The 17292-nt window shown below is 46.4% G+C and overlaps 1 protein-coding gene across 1 annotated transcript in view; it reads right to left on the bottom strand.

Moving 5' to 3' along the window:
* ZFAT (zinc finger and AT-hook domain containing) overlaps nucleotides 1-16921 on the bottom strand; it is a 182627-nt gene extending 165706 nt beyond the window's left edge. The window contains exon 1 of the mRNA XM_040431869.1: nucleotides 16783-16921. The gene's annotated coding sequence lies outside the window, so the exon portion shown is untranslated. The remainder of the gene's footprint in view (nucleotides 1-16782) is intronic.
* Nucleotides 16922-17292: the final 371 nt, after the last annotated feature.

Here is a 17292-nt window from a genome sequence, read left to right as displayed (position 1 = left end):
GTGGGATTATTTTTCAGTTTCTTATAGGTGGTTGTGTCCGACACTAATCTTGCCATTTTGGCCTCATATTTTTCTTTACTCATTATGACCACCCCTCCCCCTTTATCTGCCGGCTTTACAATTATATCCGGATTCTTTTCTAGATCTTTGAGAGCTTTTCTCTCTTTGTAGGTGAGATTATGTGTCACCTTCTCCATATTCATCTCTTCCAGCTCCTTTAGCAATCCAGTTTTAAATGCCTCTATACATTCATTGTTTGGGTTTTTTGGAAAAAACTTAGACTTTTCCTTCATTTGGGTATGCAGAATACCCTCCCTATTCTCATTTGAGTTAACAATCCCCACCTCAGGGTTCACACTCTGCGGTGCGGGGTTGTTAGCCCAATATTTGGCCATATTCAATTTCCGGATAAATTTGTGTATATCCAGAAATGCCTCAAATTTATTGATTTTCTGGCTAGGTGCATATCAAGAAAATGGTCAAAAAGAATTGGGGAGTTTTGAAAAACGATCCAACAATAGGAAAAATTATACCTGCGAATCCCTCCTTTATATTTAAGAAAGCAACTAATATTAGAGAAAAACTTGTGCGTAGTGCCATACCGCCAGCTAGTGTAAAGGTGAAAAATGAAGGAAAGTTCACTTGGTGTGGATTCTGTGCAGGTTGTAAGAACCGGAATTCCAAAGATCGTCAAATAAATATCCAACACATTATGTCTAAAAGTAATGGGGTCGAATTTCGTATTAAGAATAACTGCTCATGCGAAAATGAAGGCATAATCTACGTACTGGAATGTCCTTGCGGGCTCCAGTACGTGGGACGGACAATTAGAAAGCTAAAGGTCAGAATACAAGAACATTTACGTAACATCAAAAAGGGCCTAATGACCCATAGTGTATCAGCACACTTTAAATTACGGCACGGAAAAAATCTGCAAGGGTTAAAATTTGCAGGAGTTGAAATTGTTAAGCCCCACTGGCGTGGAGGAGACTCGCTGGCACAAATAAATAAAAAAGAGGTGGAGTGGATTTACCAGCTAGGAACCCTACAACCCAGAGGGCTCAACATTGAGTTTGACCTAAAACCATGTTTATTGTGAAACGATCTTACTGGTGGCGTCTTTCTTCTGTTCTTTACCGGGCCTCCTAAGGACCTTTGGGTGACGTCAGTTATCTGGCTGCTCCATTGGACCTTGATGCCTCGTGACTGGATTGTCAGAGGTGGAGGCGGGGTCGAGAACACACGAATGACGCTACCATAGCGGATAGCGTTCTTTCTAATGACGCACTGAAAGTGGGTGGAGACTACCTGAATGACGCGCCAGGATCGGATGACGTCTGAGATAATGACACTTCAGAAGGGGGCGGAGACCAGATGAATGACGCTCCGGGAATAGGGGGAGGACACCTGTATAATGCTGCAAGAGTGGATAACGTGCATAGAGTAATAGGACCATTATAATAGAACGAGTGGGAATAGGTTAGGATATGAGAAGATCTTGTGGGAGAGGATACAGAGAAAGGGGCTGAATTTACTAATGAATATATTGATTTTGGTTATAAGCGGTAACTCGAAAGGGTTTACTTACAAATTGGCAATGACTATGTACACCAATGTGTATGTGTATTTTATGTATCTTATGTTTACATTTTAAAAGTGATTGTATTTATGAACGTATGAATGGAATTTTGTGAAACTGTTATTTTGGGATTGGAACCACGCCCGCTTGAATAATGAGACAGCTGGGCTATTTAAAGGGCTCGTGTGTGAGCATGCTCAGTCATCGCCCTTGAAGAAGCGAGGTAGCGAAACCCGGGTCGGGCAGAAACGTGACGATCATCTTGTAATTTTATGCCTTTTGTCTACTGACCTGTTGTAAGTAGAATAAAACCTTTTATTATAACATTCTCAAGGGTGCTTCACTATCTTGCCTATCTCCTTAAATCTTGTAGAGGAGGGGGTCTGGGAGGACCGTACCCTCTGGTTGTCGAGGAGAAGGGCTGACACCCGTACATCATCCATTTGGGACCGGAATACATACTTTCCTGCAGCGCGGTTCCAAAACTTATTTGATGCCACCAAATAGGCTGGCGCTTTTTACTATAGTGTGCAAACACGACCACCACTGATTGATTGCAGGGTGGTCGTAACCATGGAAACGAGCAGTGTATAATGTGATGGACAAATTAATGAATCGAATCAGCAAAGGAAGCAATATGGATACCAACAATACATTAGTAAGTGCCTTATTGTGAAAGTTAGGGGTTTGAGCAGCTCTCACCTGTCGAGGATTCCACCGGTATAGCACGGACCAACTCCTTCACCCGAAAATAGGAGAGATATGTAGATATGAAGAAAAAGTGAATTTTGTCCAGCTTGTATTTGTGGCAATCCGAAGGCTTTTATTCAATAATCAGTAAAATCCAGGTACAGAAAGCAGAGTCTACATGTTTCGGGCACAATGCAATTTCAGCCCTTACTCATGACAATTTCAAATACACTGTGAGTTGTTCTTATAGAGGAGAGGGGAAGAGCTATTCAGCTGAAGTAATCAGACTGAGAGTCAACCCCTCCCTACTACAGGTGTGCACATAGGTAAAAACATACCAAAGTTACGTTTTCATATAGTTCATTAAAACAATACATTCAAAAAGATATAGAGGAAAAAAGTGGGAAGGAGAAAGAAAGGAGAAATAAATGGAAAATGAATTTATAGTTAATACTGTAAAATAAGGTCCAGTCTTTTATTTAAACCAAGAGGCTGGCGGCTTTCCAAACGGAAGATCCAATAGGATTCTCTGTTTAAAAGTTTCCGTTTTCTGTCACCACCTCTTATTGGTTTTTTAACTTTTTCAATACCTTGTACTGACATATGAGAGACATCACCACCATGTACCATGGCAAAGTGAAGACTTGCCGCAGATATGTTGCGGTTCGCATGGTGCGGTATGTCTGATATATGTTTTCTGATGCGTGTTTTAATTGCGTTGGTTGTGCATCCTACATATTGCAACCTACACTTTATGCATGTTATACAGTAGATTGCATGTGTGGTATTGCAATTAAGGAAGGAATTTATTTTAAAAACCTGGCCATTAACAGTAGATTCAAAACTTTGACAGATTTTCATGTATTTGCAACAAGTGCAAACGGAGTGACCACACTTATAATTCCCTTTTGTAGACAACCAGGTACTCTGGGTTATACGGGATTTATCATTTTTGAAAAGGGATGGACTCACTGAGCTTGCTATAGTAGGTGCTTTTTTGGCTGCACATTTAATGCCTTTTTGTGCCATTGCTGCCCATTTTTTGTCGCACGCTAGGACTGGAAAGTGCTTTTTCACGATGTTGCAAATTTGAAAATATTCCTTACTATATTGTGTAACGAAAATATTTTTTCTGTCATGATTAGGTGTCCCTCTAGTGTTATCACCCTTTGTTTTTGCGTTTGTGGTTAACAATTGATTTCTATTCATGTTTAATACGTCTCTATTGCATTTTTCCATCATTTTTTGCGAATATGCTCTATGTGTCAATCTTTTTATAATATTTTGGGCCTCCGCTTTGTAGGTTGATTCATCACTGCAATTTCTTTTGGCCCTGATTAGTTCTCCTTTAGGTATATTCCTGATTGTATGTGTGGGATGGCATGACTGTGCATGCAATAGTGTGTTGCCTGCTGTTAATTTCCTGTATGTGCTGGTGTATATGGAGGCTGTGGCGGAGTCCCCCCTGAGTCTGAGATCCAGGAACTCGATGTTATCAGTATTGTATTGGACGGTAAATTGGATACCGTTCACACATGCATTCAGATAGTCAGTAAATGGTGGTATGGCCGCCACACTACCCGACCAAATAAAGATCAGGTCGTCGATGTAACGGCCATACCACCTTATGTGACCCGAAAAAGGGTTGGTGTCGATGAGGAGAAAGCTTCTCTCCCACCATGCCATAAAAATATTAGCAATGGAGGGAGAGAACTTGGCCCCCATCGACACCCCCGATGTCTGCAGGAAAAATTTTCCATCAAACATGAAATAATTTCGTCTCAGGAGGAAGTCCACCACAGCCACCACATACTCTGATAGCACCGCAGTAAAATTTCCAAAATTTTCCAAAAACCACACTAAAGAGGTATTCACCAGGTCATGGGGAATACTGGGGTAAAGTGCAACTACATCTGCCGTTACCCATGAATATTTTTGGGACCATTCAAGGTCTTGTACTGCTTGTAAGACCGATTTGGTGTCTCTCAAGAAACCTGGAATATTAGGAATCAAGGGCTGCAGTAGTGAGTCAACCCACTGGCAGAGGCGTTCTGAATACGACCCTATACCCGAGACTATTGGTCTCAAGGGAGGGGGAAAAATTAGTTTATGCACTTTTGGTAGAGCATGTAAGATTGGGATGACTGGAGATGCAACAAAAATATAGTCATGTTCTTTTTGGCTAAGGACACCTAAATTGAATCCATGTAGCAGCAAGGCTTTTAATTCTTGCTGGAAAGCGGGGAGCGGGTCATTTAATAGTATGCCATAGATCCTGTCATTATGTAACATCTGATTAATGAGGGATCTATAGAGTTCACAATTGAGAATGACCACTGCTCCCCCTTTGTCAGCCTGTTTCACAACAATATCATCTCTATTTTTGAGATTACGCAATGCTAGTGATTCTTTTTTGGATAGATTGTTAGTGTTTAAATCCTTATGTTGTAAAACTACAGAATTGTTTAGTGAGACTAGATCCCTCTCAACCAGTTCTTGAAATCTGTCCATATCTTTTTGAATGTATTGTTTTAATGAACTATATGAAAACGTAACTTTTTACCTATGTGCACACCTGTAGTAGGGAGGGGTTGACTCTCAGTCTGATTACTTCAGCTGAATAGCTCTTCCCCTCTCCTCTATAAGAACAACTCACAGTGTATTTGAAATTGTCATGAGTAAGGGCTGAAATTGCATTGTGCCCGAAACATGTAGACTCTGCTTTCTGTACCTGGATTTTACTGATTATTGAATAAAAGCCTTCGGATTGCCACAAATACAAGCTGGACAAAATTCACTTTTTCTTCATTAGTAAGTGCCTTGTATTAACATAATAAATGCCATTTGCTGAAGTTAACATCCCCCTTAAATGCTTGGCCGAGTGTCAGTCTTTACTGTATTTATGGCATTCTATTCATGAATACAGACTATACATTTCCAAAGGTCTTCCTCAACCATGACAGGTCTGCACCTGCAGACTATTCCACTTCTGAGACTATCCCTTTAAAGGGTAACACATTCACAAACGCGCTGCTGATCTGAACCAGTGGCAAAATGTTATTAAATGGGCCCCGAGCTCTTGGAGGAGCCGCTGCAATATTCCTGCGCAGCTCCGAGCTGTGGGGAGTTTACAGAAGTCACATCCAGACGACGTAACAGAATAAATTACCAGCGCCGCGCGCCTTCATCTGAATGATACTGACGGCAAATTGAACTGGAATTTCATCTTCTATTTCAGCGCTAACCGGATTTCAGACGACGGGATATCAATGCGGTGCGACGCGAAGGCTGAGCGAGGAATGGATGTCAATTACGAGGCGCCGAGAAACCTCAGACTCATTACATCTGCAGGCAGAGGGGTTCTGCATAGTGCTGAAAGCCCATGGAAGAGGAGCGACGGCGAGGGTCATGTGACTAACACCCCCGAGAGAGGACTGTATAGATATACATAAGGTCACTCTCCACAAGCAGAATCGTGAGTGCAGCTCTGGAGTATAATACAGGATGTAACTTAGGATCAGTACAGGATAAGTAATGTAATGTATGTACCCAGTGACTCCACCAGCAGAATAGTGAGCGCAGCTCTGGAGTATAATACAGGATGTAACTCAGGATCAGTACAGGATAAGTAATGTATGTACACAGTGACTGCACCAGCAGAATAGTGAGTGCAGCTCTGGAGTATAATACAGGATCAGTACAGGACAAGTAATGTAATGTATGTACACAGTGACTGCACCAGCAGAATAGTGAGTGCAGCTCTGGAGTATAATACCGGATGTAACTCAGGATCAGTACAGGTCTCCTCTCCAGCAGCATGGAGGTACAAGGACATTGCAGATGGTACACCTTTGCTTCACTGCGCATGCTTCCGATATTGAGGGCTTGTGCAGTGAAGCCATACTTCTGACCTAAAGTGGACCCAAAGCTAGGTGACAGGTGGCTTTTAAGTTAATCAAGTGGATCCAATACAGTGCTCTAAGGGTGCGGCCACACGTTGTCGCTGTACTGCAATTTGGGTACAGCAAAAAAAACGTATTAAAAAATCCTCAATTGTTTTTGCACAATATACCTGCATTTTCTTCCAGCGAAGGGGGAAAAAGCAAATCACACAGAAAAACTGACATTACAAAACGCAGTTACATTAAGGTCATTCGGGTTTAGTGTGTGCTTTGCCGTTACACAAACAGGTACAGGATGTTGTTGCAAAAAACCGTATGCAGATTTTTTTTTAATGCTTTTTTTTTTTTTTTTTTTTGCTGTACCCAAAACGCAGCACAGCCACGACGCATGTCGGCACCCTGAGAGCAGGGGCGATTACGCTCCTAGACTGGTTTATGACTTACATTATGGGGGTGTTGATGAATCACACTGCACCCCTAGAGCCGTGGTCTCCAGCTCGATGTCAGAGCACACTGGGAGTTGTAGTCTATCCTACAGGTTGAAGAGCACAGACATGGAGGAATGTGGAATCATCCAGCGCCATCTAGTGTCCGGACAGGGGCAGTGCACCGGTGTAGATAAATCGTTTACGTAGCCCTGTGTATTCGCGCGGAGCCGCACAACCTGGGGGCTCAACTAACCTCATTAACCTGCGAAGTACGTGGGAAGACGCTGCGCTTTTCTTCAGCCGCGCTCCTCTGTTCCTTAGATTACTCACAACCTGCTCATTTCTCACTTTATAGTCAAGACCCAGAAGATAAGCAATAAAACAGGACTCCGTGAGGAGCCTCACAGGAGATAACGTGAGACATCATCCTCAGCTGAACGTATCCCGCTATAAAGATGGTACGGTGGGCAGCCATAACCGTAAAACCCCGGCCTAATATTGTGTACCCCCCCCCCCCCCCCCCCCCCATGTGCCAACAAAACAGCTCTGACCAGCGGAGGCATGGACTTCAGAAGGTGTCCTGGGGTCTCTGCCTGCAAATCCCATCAGTCACTCGGTGCGGCCTCCATGGATCCCACAGATGAGGATCAGATTTAAAAAAAATATAAAAAAAAAAAAATCACCAGAGATTGACCTCTTTGTCCTGTTCCTCAACAGTTTTTGCAGCGAGACCGCAGCATCAACCTGCTTATAGAAGGTAATGGCATTAGGGGGCACAGCTGCCATGAAGGGGGGGGGGTATTTGTCTGTACAGTGGTTAGGTAGGTGGTACGTGTCACATCCACAGGATCCCAGGACCAAGGTTTCCAGCAGAACATTACCCACATCACACTGCCTCCGTCAGCTTGTCTTCTTCCCATAGCGTATCTGGTGCCATCTCTTCCACATGCACCCAGCCATCCACATGATGTAACGCGATTCCTCAGAGCAGGCGGCCTTCTTCCTATAGGACACCTGGTGCCATCTCTTCCCCGGGTAAGTGACGCACATGCACCCAGCCATCCACATGATGTAACGCGATTCCTCAGAGCAGGCGGCCTTCTTCCTATAGGACACCTGGTGCCATCTCTTCCCCGGGTAAGTGACACTCGCACTTGGCCGACCACACCGTGGAATGATGATCATCAGACCAGGCGGCCTTCTTCCACTGCTCCATGGTCCAGTTCTGATGTTCATGTGCCCCATGTAGGTTTCAGTATTGGATAGGGGGTCCCCATGGGCGTTGTGACCGGTATGTGGCCGACATGCTGGAATGCCCTGTGTCCTGACACCTTTCTATCATCACCGGCAGGAACGTTGTCAGCAGTTCATGCTACAATAAATCTTCTGGAGGATCAGCTCAGACAGCCGGCGTGCCTGGGACACGTCTCATGTGGGCGCTCTCGGGCGACGTACACTTGAATATGAAGCCCCCCCCTAACAGAGATATCGAGGCGCTCTGGGCTCCCAGCTCATAAAGCTATGGTATATAGCAGGGGTGGGTCTGACCTCTGGGACCCCCACCCATCCTCCAGTGCCGCACCTTCTTCACAGAACCCTTTACATCCACTATGCAGATCCATGTAAGTGAATGTGGCGGTGTAATAGAATAATATACCATTGAAAATTTTGGCTTTTGGAACTGAAAAACAAAAAAGCAAAAACAAAAAAAATAAAATATATATATATATATATATATATATATATATATATATATATATATATAATATAATATAATATAATATAAATAAAATGTGTCCTTAAGCAGTAAAAAAAAAACAAAAAAAAAAAAAAACACATCCTCTGTAGGATATAGAAACTTTTAATTCATTGCTTCCATGGGGAGAGCTGCAGCTGTACAGTCCACACGCTGTATGCTCCTCCGGCCCCCTCTAGTGGCAGCACAGGCTCACTGCAGCCTCTCAGCGGAGAAGAAGTCCATCACAGGCTTGTGGTCACCACGTTAGGTGCGGGCAGCTTATCCCCTCCTGGCAGCACATCGTGCACCTCCAAATGTCCGACGCTGTGACTTTCACTCCTTTAGGCTTCATGCATACGACCGTATGTATTTTGCTGTCCGCAAAAAACACGGATGACGTGTGTATTCCGTATTTTGCGGAACGGAACAGCCGGCCCTTCATAGAACAGTCCTATCCTTGTCCGTAATGCGGACAATAATAGGACGTGTTCTATTTTTTTGCAGAACAGAAAAATACGAACATACAGAAACGGAATGCGCGTGGAGTAACTTTCATTTTTTTGGCGGACCCATTAAAGTGAATGGTACTGCCTATATTAAAAAAAAAACGGACACGGAAGAAAATACGTTTGTGTGCATGAGGCCTTATTTTGTGTAGTGTTTTTAGTTAAAAACGACATGTGACCGGGCCCTAAGGGTACGGCTACATTTCATTTAATGCACCGTATTCCAATGGTATCACAATGCGACGCGACAGTCGCATACAATCCAAGTTGGTTTGCGACTGTTGCGTCGCTATAGGTTGCACCGCAACACCATTGAAATATATACGAAATGCTGCCGTGCAACTTTTTCCGCGACACATGTTGCCGCGCACTTATTGGCCGCCTGCCCAAGAGCGCGGGTGACCGCACATAAGATCGGTAAGAATTTCTGAGCGCATTTATTTGCTGAAGCATATCCGCAACTTCTAAGAGCGGTTTTTGGTGCGGATTTTTGAGGCAGATCTCGCTTTCGTTGGAAAAAGGGTGAATTCCGCAGTTACTGACATGCTGCGGATTTGGAAAATCCGTAACGCAGGTCATTTTTCGCACAGAAACAATCCACAAAGTGCACGCGAGACTTGTGTAATGTCATCCGCATAGCTGGTACCGTACCGCGCTGCGTATTCCGCAATGTCCGCAGGTGGCCTAAAGCGGTAATCGTGGATTTGGATATGGATGGCCCACCCTCCGGCTTCGCCCTGCAGTGACACAACGGACTGAGCCCTGTGGTTACGGTGGGGACGTTGGGTGTCGGAGCTCCGCCCATCCGATATCCTGAGGATAGGACGTCAATGTTATAATCCTGGACAGCCCCTTTAGGCCTCATGCACACGACCGTTGTGTGCATCCGTGGCCGTTGTGCCGTTTTCCGTTTTTTTTCGCGGACCCATTGACTTTCAATGGGTCCGTGGAAAAATCGGAGAATGCACCGTTTTGCAGCCGCATCCGTGATCCGTGTTTCCTGTCCGTCAAAAAAATATGACCTGTCCTATTTTTTGGACGGACAACGGTTCACGGACCCATTCAAGTCAATGGGTCCGTGAAAGAACACGGATGCACGCAGGATTGGCATCCGCCTCCGTGATCCGTGTCCGTAGGCTACTTTCATACAGACGGATCCGAAGATCCGTCTGTATGTAAGCTTTTTCAGAGCTGAGTTTTCACTTCGTGAAAACTCAGATCCGACAGTATATTCTAACACAGAGGCGTTCCCACAGTGATGGGGACGCTTCTAGTTAGAATATACTGAGAACTGTGTACATGACTGCCCCCTGCTGCCTGGCAGCACCCGATCTCTTACAGGGGGCTGTGATCCGCACAATTAACCCCTCAGGTGCTGCACCTGAAGGGGTTAATTGTGCATATCATAGCCCCCTATAAGAGATCAGGGGCTGCCAGGCAGCAGGGGGCAGACCCCCCTCCCTCCCCAGTTTGAATATCATTGGTGGCCAGTGTGGCCCCCCCGCCCCCCCTCTATTGTATTATTTTCATTGGTGGCCAGTGTGCGGCCTCCCCTCTCCCCCCCCCCCTTCCCCCGATCATTAGTGGCAGCGGAGAGTTCCGATCAGAGTCCCAGTTTAATCGCTCTGAGGCTCCGATCGGTAACCATGGAAGCCAGGATGCTACTGCAGTCCCGGTTGCCATGGTTACTTAGCAATTTGTAGAAGCATTATACTTTTACCTGCGAGATGCGCTGTCTGTGTCCGGCCGGGAGCTCCTCCTACTGGTAAGTGACAGGTCTGTGCGGCGCATTGCTTAATGATCTGTCACTTGCCAGTAGGAGGAGCTCCCGGCCGGTCACAGACAGCGCAGCAGGTAAGTACGATGCTTCTAATATTGTAATATTGCTAAGTAACCATGGCAACCAGGCCTGCAGCAGCGTCCTGGTTGCCATGGTTACCGATCGGAGCCCCAGAGCGATTAAACTGGGACTCCGATCGGAACTCTCCGCTGCCACCAATGATCGGGGGGGGGGGGGGGGGGGAGAGGGGAGGCCGCACACTGACCACCAATGATATTCAAACTGGGGAGGGAGGGGGGTCTGCCCCCTGCTGCCTGGCAGCCCCTGATCTCTTACAGGGGGCTATGATATGCACAATTAACCCCTTCAGGTGCAGCACCTGAGGGGTTGATTGTGCGGATCAGAGCCCCCTGTAAGAGATCGGGTGCTGCCAGGCAGCAGGGGGCAGTCATATACACAGTTCGTAGTATATTCTAACTAGAAGCGTCCCCATCACCATGGGAACGCCTCTGTGTTAGAATATACTGTCGGATCTGAGTTTCGATGTAACTCAAATCCGATGGTATATTCTAACATAGAGGCGTTCCCATGGTGATGGGGACGCTTCAAGTTAAAATATACCATCGGATTGGAGAAAACTCCGATCCTATGGTATATTAACTCCTGACTTTACATTGAAAGTCAATGGGGGACAGATCCGTTTGCAATTGCACCATATTGTGTCAACGTCAAACGGATCCGTCCCCATTGACTTGCATTGTAATTCAGGACGGATCCGTTTGGATCCTCCAAAAATGAAGGAAGACCCACGGACGAAAAAACGGTCACGGATCACGGACCAACGGACCCCGTTTTGCGGACCGTGAAAAAAATACTGTCGTGTGCATGAGGCCTTAAGCTGTAAATTCTCAAAAATTCCTGCACATGACGACGACACCCATGAGAATATGAAGGCTACCGGGTAAGTGCCCCACACTGACTGAGGGGGAGGAGCCTCAATAGGGGGAGGAGTCATCAGAACAGATGCTTAGGCCGCTCTCACACTTGCGGTTAACAGCCTGCCGGGTCCGTGCCGCCGCACTGCGCTGTCGTTTTATTCCAGGCGCCTCTCGCCGCGTTTTCCGGACCTCCAGCCCGCCCCCGTTATAGCGAACGGGGCTGAACCGCGGCACGGTGGACTTGCAGTAGCACGGATCCGGTAGGCTGTTCCCCCGCCGTAAGCGCCTGCCGGAAAAAGCTGCCGCAAGTGTGAGAGTATGCAGGTAGTCACTAATACAGAGCGGTCAGTAAGCGCCAGTCACCTCAACGGGGGAGAGCAGCGCTGGATCGGCAGAGGCGAGGAACGGCATTTTAATACACTGCTCAAAAAAATAAAGGGAACGCTTAAACAACACAATGTAACTCCAAGTCAATCACACTTCTGTGAAATCAAACTGTCCACTTAGGAAGCAACACTGAGTGACAATCAATTTCATATGCTGTTGTGCAAATGGGATAGACAACAGGTGGAAATTATAGGCAATTAGCAAGACACCCCCCAATAAAGGAGTGGTTCTGCAGGTGGTGACCACAGACCACTTCTCAGTTCCTATGCTTCCTGGCTGATGTTTTGGTCACTTTTGAATGCTGGCGGTGCTTTCACTCTAGTGGTAGCATGAGACGGAGTCTACAACCCACACAAGTTGCTCAGGTAGTGCAGCTTATCCAGGATGGCACATCAATGCGAGCTGTGGCAAGAAGGTTTGCTGTGTCTGTCAGCGTAGTGTCCAGAGCATGGAGGCGCTACCAGGAGACAGGCCAGTACATCAGGAGACGTGGAGGAGGCTGTAGGAGGGCAACAACCCAGCAGCAGGACCGCTACCTCCGCCTTTTTGCAAGGAGGAACAGGAGGAGCACTGCCAGAGCCCTGCAAAATGACCTCCAGCAGGCCACAAATGTGCATGTGTCTGCTCAAACGGTCATAAACAGACTCCATGAGGGTGATATGAGGGCCCGACGTCCACAGGTGGGGGTTGTGCTTACAGCCCAACACCGTGCAGGACGTTTGGCATTTGCCAGAAAACACCAAGATTGGCAAATTCGCCACTGGCGCCCTGTGCTCTTCACAGATGAAAGCAGGTTCACACTGAGCACATGTGACAGACGTGACAGAGTCTGGAGACGCCGTGGAGAACGTTCTGCTGCCTGCAACATCCTCCAGCATGACCGGTTTGGCATTGGGTCAGTAATGGTGTGGGGTGGCATTTCTTTGGAGGGCCGCACAGCCCTCCATGTGCTCGCCAGAGGTAGCCTGACTGCCATTAGGTATCGAGATGAGATCCTCAGACCCCTTCTGAGACCATATGCTGGTGCGGTTGGCCCTGGGTTCCTCCTAATGCAAGACAATGCTAGACCTCATGTGGCTGGAGTGTGTCAGCAGTTCCTGCAAGACGAAGGCATTGATGCTATGGACTGGCCCGCCCGTTCCCCAGACCTGAATCCAATTGAGCACATCTGGGACATCACGTCTCGCTCTATCCACCAACATCACGTTGCACCACAGACTGTCCAGGAGTTGGCAGATGCTTTAATCCAGGTCTGGGAGGAGATCCCTCAGGAGACCATCCGCCACCTCATCAGGAGCATGCACAGGCATTGTAGGGAGGTCATACAGGCACGTGGAGGCCACACACAGAACTGAGCCTCATTTTGACTTGTTTTAAGGACAATACATCAAAGTTGGATCAGCTTGTAGTGTGTTTTTCCACTTTAATTTTGAGGGTGACTCCAAATCCAGACCTCCAAGGGTTAAAAAATTTGATTTCCATATTATTTTTTTTGTGTGATTTTGTTGTCAGCACATTCAACTATGTAAAGAACAAAGTATTTCAGAAGAATATTTAATTAATTCAGATCTAGGATGTGTTATTTTTGTGTTCCCTTTATTTTTTTGAGCAGTGTATTTCTTCTTAGCATTGTCCAACCCCTTTTTAAAAAAACTTTTAAAGGGGTATTCCGGCCGTGAGGACAGGGGATACCTATTAGCCTGGGGCCCATGAATCCAAGCACTAGAGTCGGGGTCTCTGCCCCATAGAGCAGCACACTACTGACAGGATCCCTTTAAGACTGGCCGTGTCCTATTGGGGGACTACAGACCTCAGACAGGGGGTATCCCCCACCCCCCCACATTCAGGATACCCTCTGTTAAAGGGGTATTCTGGTTGTTAGGATAGGGGATAACTATTAGATTGGTGGGAGTCCTACCGATCATGGGAAAGGTTGGGACCCCGTACCCCCTGCAGCCCCCCCCCCCCCAGCCACCTAGAAAAATAAATGTAGCAGCCACGCAGATGTGCGACCGCTGCTCCATACAATGCAGGGGGGAAAAGGGGCCCCGTTCTTGTGATCAGTGGGGGTCCCAGAAGAAGGACCCCCACCGATCTAAAAGCTGGGAGGGGAGCCCGCTATAAGGTCTATAGTCCCCAATAGGACAAGGGCAATCTTAAAGGGATCCTGTCAGCAGTGAGACCCCCGACTCTCCCCTTCCCCCATAATGGGTTTTCATGACTATCAGCGCTACAGTCAGGGTCTCCATCCCATAGGGCAGCGCAAAACTGGCACCAGATTAACCCCTTCAGAACCAGTCATGGCTTCTGCGCGTAGCGTTTTAAGATACATGAATGAAAGCCTTCACGCGGGGCCACAATGGGGCACTGAGAGGGTTAATGCGATGATGTCAGGCCGGTTTAGGTCTACAGCTCCTACACAGGCCTATGTGTCTCCATGGTAACAAACTACACGCTATACAGAAAGTGCTAAGCAGGTGGCTCACTCTGATTTGTCACGACAGGTGCACAGGTTCAAAAAACACCCCTTAGTTCTGGTAGATAGATATAGATTTGGATAGAACCGGCACTCAAAACAATTGGAGTAAGCGTGGAAGTAAATTAAAATTATTTATTAAACAGTAAGCATTAGTTATGCTATATTCTGTGTACATCAGAGTAAAAATTCATAAAAATGACATAAAAAACATAAAAAATATATATACCAAATATATATCTCCAATATAGAGGGGTCTCAAATGCTGGGCACCGCAGACTGCATCCGTGTCCCTCCCAGTTGGGTAAGGCTATTAGATCGCAGGCGTCTATGCCAAAGCAGAATATTTGAGATATACACCGTGGTACATAGCATAAAATACTATATTTGAGGGGATTCAATGGCAGGTATCCCACATAATCCTAATTGCATAAATTGCTCCAACGTGTAGGGTAGGGAATCTAAGATAGTCAGATGTGGTCTATATTTTGGACCATGAATGGATCGTCCAGCACCTGTAACAGTCTCAGATTCAAAGTCACTTGTCCAGCACGTCTGTAATCACGGTGCCTGTGCCGTCTCTCATGCAGAGAATCGGTGTAGTTCCTCTGAACTAAGTGTTACTCACTGTGTCTCCGTATAGGATCACTCGATTGGATCTGCGGCGGAATTTCTATCGTGGCGTCCCACGCTTCAGCTTTTTCTCCGCTGTGTTTGTGTTGGATCCGGTTAGTAGAAGGATCCCGTCTCTACTCTCGCGAGAGACCTGTGTTGGACCTGTGTTAGCTATTTCAGCTGTTACACTTCAGTGAGTCTTACAACACTTGCAGATCTTCTATAGGTGGATATATTCTCTCCGTCCTTTTAGTACATGGCCATGTACTGCTGAGATGATTCTTTCACAGGTAATACGCCCAGACGCGTTTCGAGATACCTTATCTCTTCCTCAGTGGGTATGACCTGTGAACACTGCTCTTGTGTGTTATATACTCTCATCTCAATTAGTTGATTACTTTCAGGTGAAAGTAATCAACTAATTGAGATGAGAGTATATAACACACAAGAGCAGTGTTCACAGGTCATACCCACTGAGGAAGAGATAAGGTATCTCGAAACGCGTCTGGGCGTATTACCTGTGAAAGAATCATCTCAGCAGTACATGGCCATGTACTAAAAGGACGGAGAGAATATATCCACCTATAGAAGATCTGCAAGTGTTGTAAGACTCACTGAAGTGTAACAGCTGAAATAGCTAACACAGGTCCAACACAGGTCTCTCGCGAGAGTAGAGACGGGATCCTTCTACTAACCGGATCCAACACAAACACAGCGGAGAAAAAGCTGAAGCGTGGGACGCCACGATAGAAATTCCGCCGCAGATCCAATCGAGTGATCCTATACGGAGACACAGTGAGTAACACTTAGTTCAGAGGAACTACACCGATTCTCTGCATGAGAGACGGCACAGGCACTGTGATTACAGACGTGCTGGACAAGTGACTTTGAATCTGAGACTGTTACAGGTGCTGGACGATCCATTCATGGTCCAAAATATAGACCACATCTGACTATCTTAGATTCCCTACCCTACACGTTGGAGCAATTTATGCAATTAGGATTATGTGGGATACCTGCCATTGAATCCCCTCAAATATAGTATTTTATGCTATGTACCACGGTGTATATCTCAAATATTCTGCTTTGGCATAGACGCCTGCGATCTAATAGCCTTACCCAACTGGGAGGGACACGGATGCAGTCTGCTGTGCCCAGCATTTGAGACCCCTCTATATTGGAGATATATATTTGGTATATATATTTTTTATGTTTTTTATGTCATTTTTATGAATTTTTACTCTGATGTACACAGAATATAGCATAACTAATGCTTACTGTTTAATAAATAATTTTAATTTACTTCCACGCTTACTCCAATTGTTTTGAGTGCCGGTTCTATCCAAATCTAAAACTACACGCTATATCACGCAGATGGACTGTAATCAAATAACGCGATATCTTCTCTTAAAGGGACGGTTCCCGGCATCTTTTTACGGAAAATCATGAACGCGCCGTTCTCCTGGAGGTCAACAAACTGGGAAGAAAAAGCAAAAAGTCCTGAAAAAGAAGTGTGAATGCATCTTCTATGGTTCCATTCACTGACAGGTAACACACAAGCACAAAACCAAGTGTGAACAATCCCTTAACCCGTGGCCGTCTGATAATGCGGCACCTGCCTTCAGCATCATGACGGATTAGAGGAATGTCACTGAAACACACAGCTCCAGCCGCATTGTCACCACGGTCTACGGCCATTAACACACACGGCATAAATATTCGCACCCGCGCCCCGGGACTTGCCTGCTAGTGCTCCTCCATGGGCAGCCCAGCTCCCCGCCATCCCCTCCGGCTTCACCATCCAAACTACGGCGGGATATAACGGGGCAGAGCACAACTAAAGTCCCGGAAGCCGCGAAGGCGACATCTGCATGGTCCTGACAGCCAGTGCTCTGTGTACAAACTCTCCGCCAATCCCAGGGATTCTCACGTCTGAAACTAGGGAAGCCGAGGATCTAACACGATCGCTGATTGGACTAAGGTGACCGGTAGGCGGGTTTACTGCCGAGCACTAGTTGAACATGCTTGCATAGCGTTCGCGGACTGAAGTGTCTGCGGCGAAGGGCGACGCCATTTTGTCCTAGATCGGCTCCAGTTATCAAAGCTAGATGACTGCAGCAAAGTATTAGGTGCAATGCTTTTTGAAGTGAGGACTGGTCCATGTATAGCACGTCCAAAGCCACAGTATCAGCCGTAGCCGTATTGTCCCCATAAAGCTCTGTTCATTTCATTCTAGGGGACTTCTACCTGGGC

This window comes from Bufo bufo, chromosome 5, assembly GCF_905171765.1.
Source record: "Bufo bufo chromosome 5, aBufBuf1.1, whole genome shotgun sequence".
In the NCBI taxonomy this organism is placed as follows: Eukaryota; Metazoa; Chordata; class Amphibia; order Anura; family Bufonidae; genus Bufo; species Bufo bufo.
This window is presented reverse-complemented; position numbering and strand designations above follow the sequence as displayed.